The sequence below is a fragment of the Protopterus annectens genome, chromosome 13.part0 (genome assembly GCF_019279795.1).
Source record: "Protopterus annectens isolate FY-2018-M chromosome 13.part0, PAN1.0, whole genome shotgun sequence".
NCBI classification, from domain to species: domain Eukaryota; kingdom Metazoa; phylum Chordata; order Ceratodontiformes; family Protopteridae; genus Protopterus; species Protopterus annectens.
In genome coordinates, this window is record NC_056747.1 from 1,003,911,932 (window position 1) to 1,003,917,931 (window position 6,000).

The window sequence follows — 6,000 nt, forward strand, 5'->3', positions numbered from 1 at the left end:
CTAGTCTTAAAATTGTATTGTACCTGATGTTGCTATTATCTGTTTAGCGGAGCTTATCTCCCTGGGTTTCTACTGAAAATGGACATATATCTAGTTGAGAGGGCCTCCCTTAAACCCATATTGAAATCCTGAAGATAATTTATGGGGTTGCCATGATCTGACTCCCTTGGCTACATCCCTTTCTTCTCCCCCCTTTGCTACCTTTTAAGAGCGACATGGGTTCTCTTGACACTATATATTATCCTCTCTGTTACATTTTTTGTCAGACTTCCTTATGCCAACTTTTATTAATGTAACATTATTAGTACAGACATATTTATTAGAATGTGTTAGTATTTGGCATTACATTTTGGAGTCTGTATTTTATATTTTTGTAATTTAAACATCTTATATGGACTCTTTTTTATATATGTTGTACAGAATTTTTAATTTGTTTTAATTAGTATACTACGTCATAGTCTGTCGTCGACTATATAAAGTGTGTTTTTTAGAGGTGGTGTTTTTTGGTCTGATGAAGCGAATGTGAAAGCGCTTACCTGTGTACACCATTAAAGCAAGATGTTTATTTTATCGCTGACAGTGTTTGTGTTTGCTGCATGGTTGCCTCCACCGCTGGTTTACTATTTGTTACTTTTCATATATCCAGTTGGACTAGCCCAGTCAACAAATGTAAAATAAAATAAATAAATAAATAAATTGCCATTCATTTCCTAGCTTTATTGCTGTTTATAATACACCCTAGTCTTCATTCTTGGCACTTTTCTTAGTTTCCTCTTCTGGTAATCACCTTTTTTAATTTTTTTATCCTTATTCTCGTTTCTTACCCTTATTTCATCTCTGCTGATAGTGTTTCTAATTTTTTTTATGGTTCATTCACTTTTCCTGGCAACCACCATCTTTTCAGTCATGCCTCCAAGTTTACAATGTTTTGCTTTCCTATTGTGCCATATATATATATATATATATATATATATATATATATATATATATATATATATATATATATTGTAGTTAGGCTCTGTTATCCATCTTCCAGTTGCAAACCACACTGTAATCATTTTTTTTCTTAAAGCTCACTGATGTTCACTGATGATTTCAAATTGGGTGCAATCACTGAGTCCCCCAAGGATGTTAACATATTACAGAAGGGGCTAACATAGACAAATGACTGGTGCCAAAGTCATGGTCTAAAACTAAATGTAAAAACATGCATTATTATCCCCCTTTGGCAAAGAAGAATTCCCTGCTAGTTACAATATTGACAGCACCCCCCCCAAGTTCAAACCAAGTGTTGCAAGATCTACAGGTAGATGACAATCTGAACTTCAACCACCAAGTTTCCACAGTGGTAAGAAAAGCCTTCTACAATGCACAGCTCATAAGTAAGGGCATTGCATCTAGGTCTAAGGATGATATAACTCCACTGTACTTGACCCTCATCAGACCATTAATAGAGTGCAATATTCCCTTCTGCATGTACCTCACCAGACACCTGCAGCAGCTGGAGAGACTACAGAGGTTTCTCACCAAGAAAATACAGGGACTCCAAACCATGACTTACTTGGATAGTACTCTGCATCATATAGGCTGCTAAGAAGTGACTTGTGTCTGGCCTACAGGGCGGTCTCTGACACTGCCCTGATGGATATGCTGCACATCCGCAAGTCAAATGGCACAAAAGTCACTCACTCTAGGAGCTTAACCTAGCCTGTGACATTAACAGAACATAATTTTAATTTCCAATAATGCTGTGGTCTTCAGTAGGCTGTAGAAGTCTTCCAAAGTTGGTATTGTGGTTGTATTCCATCTTCTTGTTATACACTTCCTTGAAATTGCAAGTATAGTCCATACTAGATACATGTTTGACCTATTCAAATGAGGACCTCCGTTCACATTTAATAATACAAGAGCTTTAGTTAAATAAAATGATTCATTGAATAAAACTTGTAGAAAGTTATTAATGCCATTCCAAAATGGTTTAAATATAACACAATCAAAGAAAATGTGGTTCCAATCTACATTGTGTACTTGCTCACATCTCCAACATATTCCTTTTATGGAAGAACTAATTTTACTGATTCTGTTTGGGGTTAAGAATGCTCTGTGCAAGCATTTCCAATTAAAAAATTTCCAGTATTCTGTAAAGGATGTATATTTTATTGATAATAAGATATTTGTTTTAATATCTTCAGTTAACTGTACTGAGTGTCGTTTTGTTATATATTTCCAATATGAGGTTTTAGGTGTTGTTTTATAGTTTATCAATATTTTGTAAAATTTTGAAATACTGTTTCCCATGTCAAAGTCATTATATATGATTTTGTATATGTATTTCATAAATTTAGGTATTTCTTTAAATGAAGAATTGTTAATTATTCTACTTAAATCTTGCGAATATGACAGAATACTCTGTAAAGTTTGCCAGTCCTGTTGGGGAATTTTGTATGTTGTTTTTATTACTTGCATATAGGGCGGCCACGGTGGTGCAGCGGTTAGCATTGCCGCCTCACAGCAAGAGGTTCTCCGGTTCAATCCTCGGCTGGGGTGCCTTCTGTGCAGAGTCTGCACGTCCTCTCTGTGGTTACGTGGGTTTCCTCTGGGTGCTCCAGTTTCCTCCCAAAGACATGCTGTAGGTGGATTGAACACTTTAAATTGGCCCTAGGTGTGAGTGCGTGTGCCTTCTGTGGAAGGTTGGGTGCCGGTGTGGCAACCCCTAACCGGGAAAAGAAGAAGAAGTTGAAGAGCCAAATATATCTCCCAGAGATTGCCACTACTGTGGATTAGACTTCCAATTTACAAGAAGCAGAGCTCCTAACTGACTCTATTCAAGTGCAACATGGACAAATGGATGGCAGACCACAGTTTCACCCTAGGGGTGGCACCCATATCCCTCATGGGTAGGAGTAGTTGGTGTTTATCATAGATTCACTCTGAGAACTACATCCATCTAACCAAAGACAATTGAAGCAACTCAGAATTAACATGGCTTATAAGGGCTCTAGGGCTGCTAGCCTAGTAACCGTCTATGAACTTATAAAGGTGCTTTGACGTCTGCATCCTTGGCTGTCACTGCTTTACTTAAGACTCCATGTAATAGCCTCTGTTTTACTAGTGTTATCTTGATGTAATTCTCAAATCTTTTCTCATCTAATATTACTTCTACCTCATTTTCCTTGACTTACTCTAGATTTCAAAACAGTTATGTTTAGGTTTCCCTTTTGTTGTCTCTCTATGCTTTTAATATCCTTTATAAGTTCTTTTCTTCTTTGATAATATTCTGTAGCCTCCAGATACCATCAGACCACCAGACCTCTGCTTTGCTCCTATCTAATCTGACTGCTAGTGCATTCATTTTGCTGGTTCTGCTTCTTCCCAGACATTAATTCTTGTCCATTTCATGATATGCGACACCTTCTTTCACACAGACTGATAGTCCATACCTGTCCTGTCTTCCCTGTCTTTTCTGTGTAGCTTCTATGCAAGGAGTACCAATTCCCATCTCTGATTCTCATTTGTCCATTTCTGTCATCCCTATCATATGTCTGTCTTCCTTTTCTAGCACCACATGCAACCACTCCCTTCTCTGTTTTCTAAGCGTATGCTTTGTACAGCAATACTTTCCACACATATTTAACAACAAACTGCACAGATGACTCTCCCTAAGTTAGTTGCGACTAATAATAGCAGTTTCATTAATTATGATTATGTTATTTTTTGCCAAAAACGTTTCACCAGGGTAGACTCAATTAATTATACTTCTCCACAGATCTTCTTGCTTTCCAAACATTCATAGACACACAGACACACACACACACACACACACACACACACACACACACACACACACACACACACACATACACACATATATATATAATTGTTATTCAAATGGTTGACAACTCCTTTAGTTGTCAAATGTGCATGAGTGTAGCATAGAACACAAATCAGCAAATGCTCCTTTCAGTGAATCGCATATTGTTGAATTCAAGTTTTATATAGGGTAGGTAAGAAGGAGTGCGCAGGAAAATGAATATTTGACTGAAAAGGTGGTAGGCTAAGAAAATGTGTAAGATCATGTTGTAGCGATTAGTATGTATGTATGAGTATTCTCAGGTTAGGGTTAGAGGAAGAGTTGGGCAAGGGGATGTAATCACTGCCATGCCAGGTTGGTGTTGTGTGAGTTCTGTGTCTTTTTTTCTTATGTAATGGTATACACCACCCTGCGCTTTCTTAATCATGTGTGCTAATCTTACCCATAATGCTACCTGTCATCCTAACCCCAGACCTACATATTACCCAGCAAAAGACATTTCCCCTAACAATATCACTATTTAGAAAACGCTTGACCCAGTTTTTGTACTTGGGGCTTACTGCTAGTGGCAGCATCATTTTCAATGTTTTGTCATTCGGTCTTTTTGTATGTCACACATTTGTACATTCACTCATTTTTATTCTGTTATTTATATCACTCTTTCCCATAGACCTTACCTCCTTTTTCTCAGAGTGTCAGGCTAGTTATGCCAGGGGTGAATTAATGAACACCCATCCAATTGTCTAACTACTTTTTGAAGGAAGAAAGTGTGTCATACTGCTTAATGTGGAGTGGAAGTTTGTTCCAGAGTACGGGTAGGCATTGTATGACAATTCTACCTGGCTACTCTGACTTGTTGATTTGCTGAATTAGGTTCATATCCATGGTACTAGTGTTTGTTGAACTTTGATTAGGTAGAAATATAAGAGGCCTTGGACTACTGGACCTCTAATGGTCTGAAAAGCAAGGCAGAGTTAACCCCTAAGGAGTCTATGGGAAAAGAAAATATAGGGACAGGGCTTCCAGACTCTTCCTGGTAGCCCAGGATTATTAAGTCTGTGATCTTCTTAGTTAGAAACCTCTGGGGTCTTCCCAGCTGACTGCTATGTCAAGTAAGATACATCCCAAAGGGGCAATGCATTCTATAATAGGTCTAATCAATGTGCATTACAGAGGGGTAAGGACTCTGAGATCAGCTCCACCAGGTACAGGAATTACCTAACCACTATATATAGTATATTTTTATTGCAAGTAAAATTATATTTTGCAAATCTGCATGAATATATATTTTTATTAGGCTTCTCTATGAGATCAGGTGCATGTATACCTCATTTTCTACCTGAAGTCATACTCATCAATTGTAACATCACAGCTTGCAGCAAAGTAAATTAACTGTGAAGCTATTTTCTATGATCTTAGGTACAGAAAACACACACGATGCAAATGAATTTACAGATTTTTATCATATTATAAGAATAATAAATAACAAGAAAAAACTATACTGAACTTATTTATTTCAAACCCTGATCAGAAGGCGTCAGCTGCTCTTTTAAAAAAACAGAAATGGGTAGATTTGTTTTGCTATTTCAGTGTATTACTACAGATCATAAATTATGCATGCTTTTCCATCCCTGTGTCTGTGCATTTATCTGAATATGTTTTGTGTGTGTGTGGTGGGGGGTATACATGCAAATTTGCATAGTTCAGCCCTTTGTGGAAGAAGAAAGTGTTAGATAGTGATGTAACAAACCACTGGGCCATTCAGAAGATACAATCATTTGAGGAGATTTTTTTTTCTTTTATTCCTTAGCCACATGGTATTACAGTATATGTAAAAGTAGTCATTTAATACTCAGTACAGTTACAAAATGAAAAAAAAATCCTACTTATACTTAGTTTAGGAATATTAAAAAATTAATCTGCAATACTTCCTGAGTGCTCTACAAATGCATGCTCACTGATCAATAATACTTCATTTTTCATTGTTTGTGTGAATTGAGTTATTTGCAAAAATGTAATATAATCCTGCAGCATTTAAGAACCTCAGTAGCATATTAATATTTGTAAGATGTATGAAATAATCAGCTCTATTAAGTCCTAACGCATGCAATACACTCTACTTCTTTACTGACAGCAGTCTGACAAAAATGATGGAGGATACTGTAAGCCCCTTTTTGTTAAACCTGTTT

General features: G+C 36.8%; 1 protein-coding gene across 1 annotated transcript in view; it reads left to right on the forward strand.

The window, feature by feature from the left end:
* The window catches only part of KRT222 (keratin 222), a 641,329-nt gene that overhangs the window by 164,716 nt on the left and 470,613 nt on the right, over positions 1-6,000 (forward strand). The window lies entirely within an intron of this gene.